Consider the following 19,453-nt stretch of genomic DNA (forward strand, 5'->3'; position numbering starts at 1 on the left):
AAGTGTAAAACTCCTCGTTAAAATTCTGTGTTAAATATTTTGCTAAAAGCACAAATGTATTCTATTAAAAAAAAAACAAACCGCACATGTATTTCTTATTTTCAACATTCCGGCTACATTGAAGGCAATTCCGCGCTATTTTACTTTATGGCACAGACAAAATACTATAACAACTTCCAACACTTTATTGCCCCTTCATTTTATGGCACTGGAAGGTCTACTTTTATTGATGGATTTTTGATTTGCAGCACCACCGAAACAAAGCCGTCAGTATTTGTTATTCTTTTCTGTATGACTATTTTATATATAATATTATTTATTACAATGGTTTTGTTCACTTCGTTATCGTGCAGCTTGATAATGGTACTCGTCCATCACAAATGCTCTGGGTGCGAAATGTGTTAGATGCGTAAAGAGGCAAAAGCAATACAAAAAATTTAACACACGAAAACCGTTTTGCCCTTTTGTTTTCCTTCCTTTTTTATGATTCAAGGATGGACGAAAGCACATTTACATAAATATTTTACATTCAGTCTATGTGCGATGCGTAACGTTGGAAGAATGGGGACGGTTACTATGGTCGAATGAAAAACGCAGAAAAAATAGAAGCAAAAAATACTCGAACAAAAGACTATTTGTGGACTTTCACCCAAAGAATTAGCAGCCAATGTAGTGGATGGCCGGGAACCGTAACGAGGTGAAGCTACCTAAACAAATTTCATCCTCGAATATCTTTTACTTCCATTCCCGGTCACCGGCGGTCGGGTAAGAAGTTCGGTCATCCTCCCCTTTGAAGGGACAAAGGCATTCTTTGTGTTGGGGTCTTGTGTGCAGGCACGTATCACTATGAACGAATCGACTTTGACGGACGGTGGAACAACACTAAGCACTGCGAAATAGAAGCGAAAACAGCGTAAACGACTGACGAAGAAAATTTTGAATGAATGTATGCAAAAGTTAACCTTTTTTTAGGCTGTGCAAAAAGCACAAGGTCCAGGCTTGGAGAGAGGCAGTAAACTCAAACCACAATATGGTTCCACTCTAAGGCACAATCGTGTTTCTCTTGAAACCCGTCAAGTAATCAGCGGCGTAACGTCGTAAGTATAAAGAGAGAATGAAGCACTGGATCCAAATAGAACGGGAAATATCACGAAACGAACTGGAAAGTTTTTTTTATAAATTTAACTTGCCAAGGATCTGCCAAGGATTTCGTATCGGTCTAAGTGACATCCAAACAAAAAAAACCCTAATCGTGTTCGTTTCATTCCCTGTTCGCCAGCCCGGAAAAGAGAGAGGTGATACCAAAAACGAACGAAGCGATTTGCATTGTCCTAAATTGTGTGTTCTTCGATATGGTTCAGCGAACAGATTTCAAGGGTATCTTGCCATTGAAGCACAACCAGCACCAAGCAACCAAACCACACGTGGAGTTGAATCGGAAATATTAGCTATAATCCCACCCCTTCGGTTTGCTTCGGTATTCTCCCATTTTAATTGCCAATGCAATTTCAGCAAATATTTTTCCTTTTACCATTAAATTCGCGAACCTCGGTCGTTGTGTGGTTGGATTGTAAAGTGAAGGCGTTAAGGTTTCCAATTTTTAGGCGGTTTTGCGCTTTGTTTCGCTCCTCTTTACCGCACACACTTATGGAAGAAGCAACAGGTCATTTATGTAGTAGTTGGTTCCTATAAACCAAAAAAATAGAGGAAATTACAGACCTTATGAAGGACGGAAGAATATTTTTTTGTAAATTTTTGACTATCGCATGAAGTCAGTATTTTTAAAAATAGTTTATTTCAGTTTATGTACTTAAACCTCAACTGCAACGAATTTTATGTTGAGTTTATAGAACAAATTTAAATGATTTTCATAAGGACACAGAGTTAACGTGTTGTTCCAAAATGTAAGTTTATTATTATTATTTTTATTATTATTATTATTATTATTATTATTATTCGTCTTTCGAAGACGTTTATTTCTGTTACTCTTGCGCAAAGCTGTAGGGGATTTTAAGCAACTGGAGTAAGGATTATTTGGAGTTGCATGTAGGTTCCACGTACCTACTAGGTTTATACAGTTACTTTAGGATAAGAATCAAGTTCTAATCCATTCCGCAAGAGATGAAACTTTCCCATCACTATAGCATACCCTGCGAATAGACATCCGGTTTCAATGATGAATCACCGTATATAGGGTGATACCTTCCGGTGGGTGATCGGCGAGATCCAGCAAAGTGGGCTACTATTTGTGAACATAACAGCGACTTTTGCTCGAATGGTGAAAGCTACTAGGCATGTCATGGCAATCCGGCTACGATTGGGCAAATGGTGGATGAAACTGACGGAAATAAAGTTGTTTAATGGCACGAGTCATCCACACATTCCACAGCCACACCACACAGCCATATCGCTTCATATTTCATTGGTGGAAGTTATTACACTGCTGCCGATAATTCGCTTTAGATTGTGTTATCGTGGCGGGCCCGTCCGTTTAACGACCGCCGGCGTGGCTTTGATTGACTGTGAGAAATGTGGTGTTGGTACACAAACACATCAACCGCACGACCGTGTCCTGCCTGACTGGAAAAGAATCTGTTTCGGGGTTTCTTTAAGCGCTTAATGGGCCGTGCGTTTTGCATACTGGCAGGCGTGATCGGGCAGGTCGATGGTCATAAAAATCACTCGACGACGGTCGCCGATTTGCTCTTGATATAAGTTCGTGACCATTAGCCAGGCAGCTGGATCTTATCCAAAATTATGTTGTTTATGATGCGAAAATGTTCACACCGCACCCCACACCTCCTCATCTTCGGAACGGGTGTGGTTCATTCGCGTTGCGTGACAAGCGGACATGAAGATGTTAAGGCACGCGAACAAACAAAAATTGTATAAAACAGCCGACGCCTACAGGTATTGACATATGATACCTAACATGCCCAACATTTGCTAAGGTGAGCAGTGACGCCTAAAAGACACAACACAACAAAAATAGGGTAAACCAGTAAAAATAATCATCAACAATAGCGGTCGATAATCGGTTTGATTATCTTTCGGATTAATGTTTTTTTTTTTTTTTTTTTACCACAACACTCATTTTTTCGCTCCACTGCCATAGTATTGAGCGCCGAACGGCGATCTATTATAGCAGCTGTGTCATTCTTCGACAACATCAGACAAGCTGGGTGTATAGTAACGATGAACACTTTTTGAAAAACTAGCAAATCATCGACTAGCAACACTTGCGTTTGGTTTTCCTAGGTGACGAATATTCGGCACAAACGAATGGCCCCACGGTGACACTCGGAGGGCATCAAGTTCAAAGACCACTGATTAGACGTCACCTCTGGATGGACGGGCTGTCGAGTAGATAATGTCACACGATGACACTGACTCTGGCCTTTGTCGGAGCGAAGATATAAGGCTGAAAGTGGATTGCGAGTGACTTTTCTAACATCGTCATGTCACCTTTATAAACAACCGAACAGAACGGAAGAATTCTCTAGCAAACGTTCGTGATTGTATTCGTGTCACTGACATTTGATTTACACAATTTATAGTGCACTTTTAATAAAATAATGCATGCTCAATTTTTTTTTGTGGGAGGAGGAATTTAATTCATAATACTTCCAATACTTCTTTTTGACCCAATGTATCAACTAATACAAATTAATAATAATGTGATTTTGCGCAGTGAATTGCCGAACTTGGCATTATCTCGCTTCTAATATTACAACTTGAAGCCAGATGTATCAATTGCACTAACATCAAGCAAAAACTTTACTAGATATTTAGGTATTAATCATCTCCAATGCTCTATTCCTCATTTTATTAGATTTCTGTTTATTTGTCTCGAAAAACAGAAAAATTTAATTAGATTATATACATTCAGGCGTGAACTTTTCTCTAGAGTTATTAAAGATACTTTTAACATTTCCATAACGGAACGTACTTCATCACTCCGATGCTAACAATCAGGCAAAAGTTCATCGACAGCTGCAGCCACCTTCATAGACCAAGCAGAACAAAATTACACCCGTTCGTTTGTAGCTTTCGCAACACCATCTGCCACAGCTGCCTGGCTGGTGCATTCCTAGTGCAGCCATCTGCCCAGCTGCCTGGGTATTCCGGATGGTTGGATTAGCAAACGAGCAGACACGAGGGCAACACCTACTGCAAGCGTCCATTCGTGCAATCGGGCACGTCCTGCTCAGACACCACATGGGCGTTAGAAGTGACACCCAGGGTCACGGTTCAGCACTTCCTCCTGCACAGAAAACGAAGGTGCTAATAGTTGACCCGCACCGGTTTCATCAAACGACACCAAGGCAACGACACCTGTGCCTAGTACAACATCCTCTCAATACCCGAGGATTCCCTTCCATCTCTAAATGCTGTCTTCGTTTGATTCATGGCTTTCGTAGGAAGCGTTTGCTTCGCCATTGGACATTCCCATGACCGATGCATTCATCATGCGGGTGCATGCAACAAACCCTTTGGTTTGCTAGAGTCAAAAACGCCACGGAAACGCGCAATAGAACAACCCTTTTTGCGCGCTTCAAACACATACATGACGTACACGATGAAGGATGCGAAAGATGAAAGCGTGAGAAAGCGAGAAAAAGAAAAACCCGAATTCTAAAACACACATCGTGCTTGTAAACCGGTGAACCGTCACTCATCAGGGCCACTGTCACGAATGTACCGAGCCAGCACGAAACCCGACCAAAAAATGAGTTCCTCGCATTTCCTTTCGTTCGGTAATGCCAATCCACAAGCTTTTCAAACCATTCGTCAGTATTTTCCAGCGTGTTTCCGGTGCCAGTGTGGTTCCTATTCGTAAAAGCAGAGGTTTAGCGAAGAACAACGGAAGATGAAGGATCAATTGCACTAGTTGTCACTTGTCCCCAAAAACCGACAGTTGGACGTCAATAGATCGATCATATTCACCAATGCCAACAACGTCCAACGCCCAGAAGTGCTATGGAACGCATGACTGTTTGTTCGTTCCTACGAAAATCCTTTTATGGTTGAAAAATTACTTTCCAGCCAGCTACGGTGGAATCGTAGCGGCAAACGTCGGAGACAGTGGAACGGACACTACTGGCAATCGAAAATCGATTAAATAAGAAGCAACCAAATGGTGATGTAAAAAAATGATGCGTCAACAACTCGACGACCGTGCGACATGATGATGAAATGTTTGACGTTTGTAGGGTTGGGGTTAACATGTGTTATATTGGCTTTTTTGCTCAGTAAGTTTGGTATACTTCTCTCATGCTAGTACTATTTGCCGGTTACATTATTATTTTAATTTATGTTAAGAGCATTTAAGAAAAAAAATATTGAAACAAATGTTCGTGTTTTCAAGTTTATTGCACCACTCTGGTAAAATACTTCCTCAAAAATCCTGTCAAATGATTGTTTTATCTTTGTTTTGCCTGTTTTGTTTTTCAGTTTGTATAAGAATATCAACGAAAATAAGTAGTGTCTATTGTAAAAAAATACTTCATCGATTTAAAAATAATGTATAAAATCAATTGTAACATACCGACATCGAGCTAATCATTGTGCACTGTACCACAATTAATGTTTATTTGAATAGCTTAAATTAAAGTTATTATGAAACTGTAACTAATTTTAACCACAATAATATTGCTTAGATCAAACGCCCATACACACCCGCACAACGGCAACAAACATAACTGGTATAACAAATATTTAATGCTCTATGGATCGTTGGTAATCTTGATAGAACGAAACGAATTTTAATTTGAAGTGATAATTTGTTTCCCCATTTAACTCCACCTGATACGGCCATAGATCACCGTGGGAAAAACTTGCCCAAACAGTATGAAACTTCCGTTTATTGGCTTCATCGAGTGTTTCTGCTAGCAACCACCGTTGAGCGAAGGTCAACCGTTTGCCAGCCTTTAAATTATTCGATCCATATGCAACGGTAATGTCTTGCTCTTGCCACCCATTATACTGTGAGCAACTGAGGACTTTCCACCTAACTATAAAAACGGGTGGCCCACGATCGCACAGCTAGACAATTGCAATGTTTTCCCAAAGCAGGCCAGAACTACGGACTTAGTTGGATTTGGCTGGCATTTAAATTGCTAACCCTCGTGGGTGCCCTTTTGCTCATCCTTTGCACCCATTAGGTTGGTTTACGGCAGGTTTGGCAAAATTTTCTAAAGAGCACCGAACGAGCGCCAAAAGCGGGCAAAACGTTACCTAGCGGCAACTCAAACCAAGTAACACTCGAAGCGGAAAAGGAACATTTCTTAGTGCGAAAGTGCGAAACAAGCGTGACAAATTTTCCACGCTTCGAATGCTGCACGATAACGGTGGTAGTAGCGGTGTGCAAAAAAGAGGTAAGGGAAGGAAAGTGTGATGAAAGTATGCGAGTGAATGGAAAGGTTTGGAGCGAGGTATTTTTGTGTTAGCATTCAACCCATCCACCCCGTTTATCTACTGTAAACGCTCCGCGATATCTTTCCTTCCTCTAACTGAATTTAACTTATTCTTCTTCTTCTTTAACGGCACAACAACCTCATGAGGTCTAGAACTGCCTTTTACTTTATCTTTATTTACCTGTAGCTGGATAGTCAGTCCTCCGTACGGGGGATTGGTTCGGATGGAATTTTGGTCCGGCCCGTTCGTGTGAAGACCGGCGCCGCTATTATTATGCCACTGCCATTGTGCCACTGGGCCAACCAGGATTTAACAGGGAATCTTAAATAGACTTAAATAGATAGGAAAAATATGAGCGAACTGGGTTGAACAATTTTAAGAGCCAAAAAAAACACGTTTAACATACATGTTCCTACATTATTTGAAATTTTGTAAAACATTATCAACAAACGAACAAATGAAACCTATCCACAAATGATGGAAAGCAATGGATAAGAAATAAAACATAAGAACAAACGAAAGCATAAGAAGGATAAGAACAAACGAAATCAAGCCAAAAAGCCACAAAAGATGGAAAGCAAAGAATAAGAAATAAAATAAAAGCATAAAATCAAAGGCAAATGGGCATCAAGCAAAGCATCAGCGAAGAAGCACAACACACAGCACCTCAAACAGCGATGGTCGATAAAACAGCCCTCAAAACAGCAACAAACGCAATGAGATAATTGTGGATAAACAAGGTAAAGAACCGGGAAACAGTTTTGGGTAAATTGCCAACATTGGGATAAATTAGAGGTGATGAAATGAAGGAAATCCAATTTGAAGCTCCTAGGCACGGGTAGGTGACGAGACGGCTCCTGCCACCCCTTTACCACATCCTTACCATTCCGTGTGGTTAAAAGAAGAAAAAGTCTCCATAGTTATACCTTTGAAAGCGAATCAAACAGGGTGAGTGGTTTATAAAGAAAAAGAGCAAAAGTGCGAGAAAAACAGAGAGAGTGAGCAGATATAAAGAGAGATAAATCGATAGAGAGAAAGAGAGAGAGAGATTAAATGGAACCATAATCAAAAATGCAACACAAATGGGCAGGTGCAAGAGAATCCTTCATTTCCCATAGGATTTTCCTCAGAAATACTACAAAAATGGAAAATCCAGGTACGTTTCGGTGTGGCAATGATTATGCCACATGAAAACGCTGCGACTAATTGCTGTGTCGGCCAGAAAATTTCCCTATGGTTTGCAATGATCTGCCTCTCATCGCCTCATTTTCACTCCCTTTTATCCAAACTCGGTTATGCTTCGGTTGGTTTTGATGGAAGATCAAAAAAATGTTCATAGCTCACATGAAATGAAAAGGATGGCAAACGTCGCCACAAACGCATTCCCACCAAATTCCATCCCTTATTTGCACCTTATTATCCATTATCCAACCCTGTTCACTTTTCACACTGTGTGAATGGGTGTGTTATTTTTTACTTTTTTTATCAGATTCTCCTCCTTTCCTTCCATTTTAACACCCTACAGATGAGACGTGGGAAAATTAAAAAAAAAATAAACACTCCACACACATTAAATGCATGGAGACACACGCAAGCCCACGGCACCCAGGACAGGCAGTTTGGCACAGTTTTTCATTAGTCATACTTGTCGCCATCTTCTACCTTTATTCTAAACCTTCATGTATGACGGTAGAACTGAAAACCGGACGGTTTCCAAACGAATTTCGTTCGCGGTGGCTCAGTGACGTACACTGCCGTCGCAATAAAGTCCTTCATAACTAAATCCTTTCCTTTTTTACTGCCCTTCTTGCTCCGTTGCAGGATATACCTCAAGCATTTATTCTTCCCTGATCCTTGCCCAAAATTTACCTGCTAGTAGTTGTACGCCTGTACGCTATTGTACGCAAGCTGGCAAACTGCATCTCATTATTTTCTACGATTGCATAGTTTTTTTGCAAATTTTATTCGTTTCTTTCTCCGTGTGTGTGGCTGTATATGAGTAATTGCTATACAAAAAATGTGAAGCGGGTTGTAATTGTTCCTCAGCATCCTTGCTCGCTAGAAAGCGCTCACCAGCGCTTTGCGGTCGCTAACGTATTTAGAAGCTTATTATGTTACGTGGTGTAAAGCTCCATTTACAAAAAATATAATGAAAAATTAATGTCCTGAATGTAAATAGCACTCAAATGGAAAAGGAAAATGGAATCAAATGGAAAGTCAGGATAGAGTGTGTGGAAACGAATTTAATGGGAGCTTTACCTGAATCATTATCACATGGTTTAATTAGTGCGGTGAAGGTACGCAACATTAATAGAGTCTATATAATATTTAGTGGCAACATTATTTAGTTCAGTGCGAATGTTTTGATAATATTGTATTGGGTACGAATCTATCGTTCCTCATTATCTTTGAAAAAAATGAGCTTATCGATGATGGTTTTAGTAACCTGTTCAGGCGTTCTTACGGATGACATTGCTTTAAACCCAACAGACTTACTGGGGATATTTATTAGACGATCGGTGCTAACCAATCTCTATTTTGGCAAAGGTGATGTACAGATAATTGAAGCCGTCATCTACAGCCTTCAAAAATTTTCGGTTCTTTTAGTTCAAGATCAGCTTCAATAACAGTTGATGTTGAGATTCGCGCTAAGATGTTGACTGCCAACCGGTCTTTCTACTGTCTGAGGAATGAAGAAAGTACATATTTGCGACAATAGCAATATCATTATTCATCGATCACTAACAACATGCCTCTATATTTACACAAAAAACTTAATTCAAACTTAAACATCTCCGCAACAACATTATATTGAAATGGTTTACAACAGCACACTCTATTAATTGTATTTCAATAGCTTGCAAATGCTTGTTTTCTACCAATAATATTATAGAATGTAAAAAGTACAATATCGATTCAACATTTCCTTTTAATTGAATGTTTAAATAAACACCACGTAGCTCCACATATTTACCGTCCGATTGCTCTTTTCCGGTAGCTTAACTCGTGTGTTTTTATTTGCTAGGAATGGATGCAAAAGAGATGAATAATGGCTGGTTTAACCGTTGGATGACCGGTGAACGGGCTGCAGATAATTATAATGTGCAATTACTGTAATGCGTTATATTATTGTTATCGCGCTTCCGCAATCCACAGTCGGTTTCCGTTGGCGTAATAGTTCGATTTTATTTGCCTATACTATTTACACTGTTTCTTTTTTTTTTTTTTGTTCTTGTATTAACACCCATGTGGCATTGCTGCAGTTCAAGCTGTTTTAATTATTATACCACTCTGTAAAAAAGCGCGCAATATTCCTTAATTTCTTTCAATTTTTTATTGTTTTGGTTATTCAAATCTTTTTTGACACTTAAAGTTAGTAGAAATAAATATTATTAATCAGCTAATGGTACAGGCCCAGCAATTCTAATGAAATACTAATAAAATTTTAGATGACAATTATAATTTTTTTTAAGCAAAACGCTTAGATTTTGAAGAGAGAGAGTGTTACATATATTAGAGAAGTGTTACATATATATTAAGAGAATATGAGAAAACATGCTGTAAAAAACATTCATTTCTACATTTTACTTGAATGTGATCCACAAAATTAAGAATATTCTTAATATACATGAGGTGGGCACTTTAATCTGACTATCACTGCACCTTTTTGTAACAACAAACACACTGTGAAACACCACCATGCACTTAAAAGGTATCAAATCCAACATAATATACATTATATACTAAAATTTGGCTACAAAACACATGTAACTGTTTTCCAAATTGTAGCAAAGTATGAATAGTATGAAATACATCTGTTAAGCGGAATACAACGGTTTTAGATCGGTAATTACTGTATACAATAATTAAAAAGATGCGATAAAACCGTTGTAACCGGATATTTTTCTTGACATTTTTCCCAAAATTGAAAATACCTCACTTGTTACGGCAGTGCTTAACACACCTGTGATAGGTAGTGAATCGTAGAGCCGCTAACGACAAACAACAACTTTCACCTAGCAAAGATTGATAGATACAAGCATGTAACGTGTCACGCATGTTCAGACACGCATTACCTACGGTACATGTTGTGTATTCGATCAGCAAGCATGCAGAATTTTGTGGAAGTAGATACGATGAGGACGATCCCGACATGTACTACGATACAATATCCCATCCCTATTTGCGTCTAGTGCTTTGATCCTAAAAGCGTTCCATCATCAGTGTCGTTATCATCCTTGTCACAAACGAGTACCGAGCTCGATAAACAAACAAGTAAATCGGGAGAAACACGCAGCACCTTCCCATTGTTACGTTTGGTGTGAGTGTTTAATCGATTGATTGTTTACGCTAACCGGCACGAAAGAATCATGCTACCAAAATAACCGTTTGCTACAGTCAGACTCGGTTGACAATGACTATTTTCTTGCTCACTCCACACACCGCCCAACATAAACCCAATTTCGAGAGCGAATGTGCTATGAGAACAGTACGAAACAACTTCAAAAACGAGGTTCGGTCACATTCGAACGACATTTGAAAGGAACGAAACCACTCGAAATGGTGCTAATTTGTTTTAGACAGCACATCGTGAGTTTTCTTTTTTTTTTTCAAATTTTGGTTTTGGCTTCGGCAGCGGCAGTGAGAAATAAAACGAAACGGCTCTGTCACTAATGCATCGATACGCAAGCATTAAAACCGTTCGCGAGCGAGCGCACCCTGCCAAGCACCTAAACGTTTTGCTCGACACTCGACACACGGGTTTGCCATGTATATTCGATACACCAGAACGTATCCCGGAACGGTATTGTACATACCGTTTCCCATCTACAGCACTCAACTCTCTCCGTGCTGGGCATAGGCATGCCCGACACAGAAAACCACCAGGCACCTCCATCAAAAATTCTACCTCACTTATCGTTCGCTCCGACACGCCTCCCTCCCTCCCCCTACCAACCCCACCCCTCCCCTCCTGCTCCGCATAAAAAACCCACTGCCGGTAGACCGGTAGGCTGAAAACACCACAAAGACGGATGCTCTTTTGCCCGTACTGCAACCCTGTCGCCGCAGACAAAACGAATCGCAAATAGCCGGGACCGCTGACGGGCGTATTGTTATTTAAAATAATGGAAATGTTCGCGCGTGGTAATGATCTTATTTTACGCTCGAGTTTTACATTCCATCCTAACAGCACATTCCAATGGTTGGACCGTTTGTTGGTTTGTTTTATTTTCTCCTTCTTTTATCCCTTTTTCTTTTTTGTCAGACATTTGGATGTCCTGCGAGTTTGGCCGAGGGCGGAGGAAAACTGTGGGAAGGAGGAAAGAGGTGAAATAACTCATCGGGAGGATATGTACGAGAAACACTGGCAGTCTTGATGAGCAGTCGCACATTATGCCGCTAACACTCATTGTACGGCTCGCCAGGACATCATAATAACGAAGAAAGGAACGGTAAACCTTATACTGACGCTCTTGCACGCCGGTTACTGCTGCAGCGGAATGATTCACAGTAAAATGACACACACACATATGCACAATAAGAAGAGGGTTTTGTTACAGGTCACAACATCTACCCGTTTCGAGTGATCCGCTCGCAGAATAACTCGTTTTAGGTTGCACAAAACTCTCGGCACGAGCAATGAGATACCAGCTTGGTTCAACCGAAAAAAGTACCGCACCGAGGTGGCAACCAAGAGATAAAGCGGAATAAACTGAGGAAGAAACCGGCAAACGAAGTAGTTCTAGTGGCTAGCATCAAGAATGGATGTGTCGGTTCTCTGGAGCTTTCGTGAGCTGGAACGTTTTTGGAATGGAACGAAACCGTAGTTCTCGTCTGAGCAAATGGTTACCCGCGGAGCGCAGCAGATAGAAAGAGACTAAGGTAACCAGTATAGAGGAGTAACAACAGCTGCAACCCGTTTGTACGTGGAAAAACATTATTATGCTTAATTTCCCCCTGCGCGAACCGAACTGGCCTGAGAAAGATGGCTATAGTGCAACAGAAAAAAGGTGCATACGACCCTCTACATGCACGGATGATGCCAGGATACCGACGCTACCGGCACGGTGCGATTACGGGCCGATTGCTTCGCTTTTCCGGTGGGCAATGCAAGCGTGGTAAAAGGATGGGCTTTGGCCGCGAGGATGAGCGCCAACCAGACAGACAGACGGTCAGTTTTGGTGACTTGCGTTTATGGAACAAATTGAACAACGAACCTGTCTGCATACTGTCTACATACAATAAGCCTGTTACCTTTCCTTCCGGTGCGTACGTCGATGCTTGCTGCTTGTGGCATTATTTTGCCGTTGCCTCCGCTCATTCGACCGCAATCTAAACCAGACAAGCCGACATTTTCGGGCTACACATCCCATCGAGCACATATCGGTTTCCAAACCGTTAATCTAACGTTAAGATTTCGATACACCAGACCATGGGGCCATGAAATCGTTGCGAATGCTAATAACGAAGAGCTAGTGAACGCAAACATTGCTTACCCTTTTTCTTATTCGCGCAAATTTCGCATTACCCCACCACAGGATTCTTTCGACCCAATGTCGATAGTTAGGCGCTGCTGGCGAGATCGGGGACGATACTAATGAGCAAAAACGTGCAAAGAAAACACAAACAACCCAAGTGTGTCATCGAGAAGCACACGTTGTTTTGGAACTGTTGCACAGAAACGTTAGTGTTTGTTGCGCACAAAGTTTGAACGTATTTAGTAAACGTTTCGTTGACGGTACAGAATTCGTGAACGACAGATTTTGGGCTAGACAAGCTCAGTCCAATTTCTTTTCCATCCAATGTGCTTTCTGGATGATGTGCTTCATCCAAAAAAGGCACAGGAGCTGATGGTTCTCATATATTATGCCACCAAATTGAATTGCAATTTCCACTTGCTCCTCGTGGTAAACTTTTAGCAAAGAGGAAAATTGCAGTATATCGTGACGTTGCCTCCGTCAGTAGAAACGCTGCACTCGCGAATAGTCTAACTTTTGGCGCTGTCTTTACTTACCAACACACTTTGCTAACTGGCGTAACGCAGATAACAAGCACAACTGGTAGTTTGCCGGTGTGTGTGTGTGTGTGTGTGTGTGTGTGTGTGTGTAGGTGATTTCTCATGTTCCGCCTTACTTAATCCTTTCCTGTGTTGAATATGGGCATAGTAGTTAATTTTGTTCTTTCGCTAGCCAGCATTCCGGAGCAATCTTCCAAAGTGGCAGCTCTGATAATGATGCGTTCGGTTTTCTTGGCTGCCACTTTATGCAGTGCATCAGCGTCGCGTGTCCGCGTTTCTTTTTCCCAATGTCACCGGCACCGAGAAACACACTTCCACTCACTAGCATTTGCTAAGAACCCGCTTTTCGCTTCGACTCTTACTGGCTGTGTGTTGCAGTCTTGGAATAGGTTCGGACGTAAGAAGCTTCTTGCTTTGCAGCTTTCGCGTACCTGAGCCAAAACCCTTGGAACCTACGGAAACGGAAACCTACCACCTGTGGGCCATTTGATGGTACATGCTGTTCGTTCCCGTATGGGTGAAAAGAATGTCAGTTGAATGCGGGATCAACTTTTGCCTTTTGTCGACAAGCTTGCAATGGGATGTTTTTCCTCTGCACCATTCCATCATGATAAGTAGGATGAAATTTAACTATGACGGGCTTTATTGCATATTGCGCTACGTTTCAACTTATATAGCTGACAACAGAGAAAAAAGGAATAAATGCAAAGAAATTATGTGTTGAAATTTGTATTTGGTAAAAGAAACACACCTTCAGGCTTGGAACCGAGGCGCAATGGATGTGGACAGGAAAAAAACTTATGTTTATTATTTAAGCTTCTTATTTTTCAACATCACTAGTTGTGGTATTTATGCATAAAGAAAAATACTTAAACATTAAACTATCTAAAAAATATCTTCAATATCTTTTGTTCCCAGCAAAAGAAATTCTCGAGGTGAAACTAAAGGATGTGTTCGAAGGAAATGGCTAACTGAAAATCTTTTTTTTTAACTTTATTATGTTCATTATTATTCATGAAAAATTATGTTCATGAGGTGTCAATAAACTTTTGACAGAAAGGGTAATCGATATAATGATTTGAAATAAATCCAAAGTATACGCTCCATCTGAAAAGGCTACAAACCAAATTCTCGTTTGTTGAGCCCATCTCAAAGATGACAGAAACAAGTAATACTACAAGTAATCTCAAAATACTACATCTTAACCCTAACAGTGAAACGGAATTGTTGCTACAATACTCTTATTATTTACACTACCAAAGCTAGAAAATTAAAAAGACACATACAAAAGAAATACCCTTCCATCTTAAAACTTCCTAGTCTCATTATAAGGTTTTTGCCCATGAACGGCCTTCCAACCGCAGCTACCTTTTTTTTAGCTGCAACACATCACAAAACACTCCTCCACTTGGCTGTGCAATTACACTTCAGCTCTATCTTTACCATCCCCAATCACCATTGCTTCTCCAATCTAAACTTCTTCCGCCCACCTTCTTCCCACAACCTGCAGTGCAAATCATTTTTCAGCACACCAGCTCAACTCTTCCCCTGTCCTGCCTTGCCACTTGCTAGCCGGTACCAGTGTTGTGTTTTTGAAACGAATCAATTAAAAGCTTACCAACGGCTTCATTCATCATCGTCTGGTTCCGGTTCGTCGCTCTCGTTTGCCCCATCCACCCACACTATGGAACCAACGGGCAGCAAACTGCTCTCAGCAGAAAAGGTTACATTTGCGAACCTAAACGGTGGACGGATGACGTTTTCCACGACTCCAAAAGGTTTTTTTTTCTTTTTTCCCGTGCTTCGTCAGCTTGGTTCGGTAAAGAAAATGGTAAAGCATTGCTTTTTAATTAAAATTCACCGAAATCATCTGCTGAAGGACGAAAGTTGTAAAACGAGCCTGCTAGAAGTGTTTGATTTCCTTTCGGTTCAACGCGTTTCATTTTTTACACGATAGTGAAAATAGCCGCGCTGCGTAACGAGAAGAAACACCTTTCGTGGAGGAAATAAATACATCACCGTTGCCTTACGACTTCTTGATTATTCCTACGAATTTTTGTTTGCTTAATGTTTCAAATTGTCAAATTTCGATCGATTTGTCTTTAAACATATAGAACATAAGCCAAAACAGCCAATGCATTTCTTTAGTATATTCTATAGCATATAATTTGCAATGCTAATTGCATACTTTCAGCCATATAATCCACATCAATCTTCTACTATCATTGCAATAACATGCATTATCATTTTACTGAATAGTTGTAAAAAATGATCGAGTATACTACTTAAGAGAAAAAAAAAATTTAAATATAGTTTAACTATTGGAAAATCGAATTGAAGAAAATGTATTTTCGGATAATGCTTCTAAAGGGTTTACGACGGAAGATATCGAAATTACTGTTTCGTTTATGAATTTGTTTATTGTGTTTTCTTTTAGGATCATCAGTTTCACACCTCTTTCAACCACCAGCTCAGTGCTCAATCTTATGTCCCAACCGTTCCCATTCACTGTATTACGATGGATCATAATGTGATACCTTTTATGATTTTCATAAATCTCGCTGGCTACTTAAAATCGAATTTAAATTCTTTATATTTCGTAATTGCCCACCTTCCTCTCAACCCCACCTGTAATAGTATTCGAACACGCGCAGCATACACAGATACGCAGAAACATTCATACATGCACTCACACACATACACATGGAAGCATTCATATACGCATACACTTTCATACTGGCATTGTTCATCGTATGTCGTTGTGTTCACGGCGTGCCACTGGGTTTTTAGTACACCTTTGAATTTTAAATGTTTCTTACCATCATTTTTTATATGTCTGTTTCACACTTTTTCATGCTTCAAACTCTGACACGTTCACAACGGCATTGGAGCACAGGAAGGATGGCCTTGCCATCAACCATTCCGTGCATTGTTGATTACCTCAGATGAAACACAAAATCTGAATAAATACAATTTTATTTGCTAACGTTTTGTTTGGTTTAGTCCTATTAACTTTCCTCTATTTCCTTCTTGTTTTCTCTTTCTCATCCTCTGTATCTGTTCCATTTTCATTTCATTTCCTTGTGTTAGTTATGGTTTTTCTTTTAACTCTTTTCCCCTTTTTTGTTTTTTCTCACTCTCGCTATCGTTTTCGGGATGCCGGGATGGAATGGATTCTCTACACTTTCGATTAATTATTTCAGTATTTGGCCTAATCTGGAACTGTAGTGTCATTTGCACATGGAAGCCATCTTCGCATAATAAAACAATGTTCGAACGCACTTTATCAACGGGAAAAACAGCTCCAGCCCTAAACTTAAAATTCGATTCAATGTGTTTTTTTTATTTATTTCTCTTTTTTGGTTCATGACTTGCGTACAATATAGTTTTTGGATCAGTTGATCTCTGGTTGATTCTTACTACCTTATCATATTACAGTAGTGTATCGTGGTCTGGTTTGGTATTAGGCTCTTCAGTTTGATTGGAGTTTGATTTGGTTGTTTATCGATGAGAGAGATACATTTGATTGTTATCAAACCGATTCACTATAACTAAGAAATTCGAACATTCGAACCAATCACTTTTAACCTAGGCTTACCATGAAGCTACTCAACTGTAACAGCTTAATAACTTCATCGGCTATATTTGTAAAATCTTTTATTTGATTTTGTCGTTTATTTCAACATAAATAAACCAACATCTTTTTTGCATTATTGCACATGGCCATGGTAGCACGATGCATTCTCATTCAATTATATACAACATTGGAAAAGTAATTGTGACATCATGTAGATTTGGATTTTGATCGTTTGTTTTGATTCTTCATGTGGAAATAAAATCCCTTTTTAAGCCGCATTTTTCCTGCTGAGTGTGTTACTTTTTATTCTATCTCTTCCTCTATTTTCATTTTTTTCGCATATCTTCATTTACTTTAAATTACTTACTGCTTCATCTATTTGTGTGTGACACAAATGCGCTCATTCAAGGGTATCACTTTTAGTCATCCCTATACATTAGTGATACCTCATTCCAGCACTGCAATTAGAGCAATAGTTGTATATCTGTTATTGTTTTTTTTTAACAATCTTAACCATATTCCAGTTTACAGATGTTTTAACTCTGTCAATAAAAGAAATAAATATCCATGTGCACACATTTGACTAATAATATTCATTAAATAAAAAAAAACTTAAATCAGCATTAAACATGAAAGTAATAGAACAATATAATTTATAGAAAGAAATTCTTTTTCATTATTTTATACATGCTTGCAATTTTACACAAAATTGTTATCTGGATAGATTAGAAATAAATGTTTAACCTCAATTAGCTTATTACCTCTCCCATTAATTAAAAGATATCTAAAAAAATCGGTGTTTCCAAAAAGCTTAGTTGCATTATATCATATATTTACTGTTTGAAAATTCCTTTGATATCCTTTACAAGCAGCTCTATGAAAACATTTAAAAAACTACATAAAAGAGAGCGATATTTGTAACCTGCCCAACCAACCTGTGCTAAAGGAAAAAAAAGAAAAACAAATCGATCCAATCTTTAACTAGCTAGCACCAAATTTTGTTTTGCTTATATTCTAATGTTTTTGTTTTAATGTTATTATTATTAATTATTACCTAACAACGGTGGCAAACAATTCTATTACATTGCAAGATTAAAGCATAAACCCTGTTTGCAAACCAACGAGAATTCCATTACAGGTTGTATGGGTTCGTCATAGTTCATTAAGAAAATCGATTTCATAGAAATGAAGATACGATTTGCATTTAAAAATAAACACTTAATAAAAACGATTTTAAGTTCGTTTAATCCTTTCATTTTTCCTCCTTCTTTTTTTAGAATCACTTTCATTACCTTTGAAATATTGACAGACATTTTTAAAAGCTTTCAGTATAGGACTCTTGGTGGTACCGGAAGGCCCGATTAAACACATTACATACGGTCAGGTATGTACATTCAAGAAGGCATACCACAGCGAGTTTTCCAAAGAAATGATCCAAATTTTCGAACCTATTTTACAAAATTTGTCGAATCGAAATTGGTATAACAAATAAAAGCACAAGCACAAAGCATCATAAACAGCGTAGTAAAGAAAAATGAAATGAAATGAAAAATGAACCGTCAATGAAACTTCCGACTCGACAAAAAAAGAAGTTAGAAAAAAATCATTTTAATAATAATAAGATTGATGAAAAAAATAATTTGGCAAATCAGTCGCAAATACACTCTTCCTTAAAAAAAATAACAATGAGCTCTATTTAAAAAAAAAACCTCTACGAAAAGGTTCCAAATTTCAGCCAAAAATGGCATCCACACTAATGCGCAAATACAAAACTCTCTAGCTCTCTCTAGAATAACATCCACTCACGTATGTAATGCGATTACGAAATTCTCCTAAAATGTTACAACTTAAAGCATTGTTACACACTGACTAGAAACCCATCCATTCGTAATATTTATTGATCAGCGAGAGAGAAAAAATCATACCTACGTCAAAACCGATAAGAGTTCAATTCTCGTAGACACTCGATAAACATTCTTTCTAACATACTTCCAAAACCAAAATGATCATTTACTTATAATGATGAAAAAACATCTACCACTGTGTGTATTATTCTCGACCAGTTGCGAGGTTGTCAACTGCTTTGCAACGGAACGAAAATATCATCAGCAAATCGATTTTTTCCGTGGAAACATCCAGGCCGTACATCTAACTCATCGATGATGATCAACCAACATAAATATACCAACAACGAACGGTAACGGAGCCCTCCAGCACAGCCTTGCGCATAACCGAAAGAACATGAATAAATTTCAAAACAGAGTGCAGTGCCTAAAAATGGCCCTAACATGAGTGAACGAGGGAAAAGATAATCTTTGCTTCTCATTTGCCGTACCATCGCTTTCGAAGTCTTAATAGCTGTCTGTACTTATTCTGTTTCAAGAACGCAACAAATGCTACACCGTTCAACCACATATCAACCGAGTATTGACTATAAACCG

The sequence above is a fragment of the Anopheles marshallii genome, chromosome X (assembly GCF_943734725.1).
Source record: "Anopheles marshallii chromosome X, idAnoMarsDA_429_01, whole genome shotgun sequence".
NCBI classification, from domain to species: Eukaryota; Metazoa; Arthropoda; class Insecta; order Diptera; family Culicidae; genus Anopheles; species Anopheles marshallii.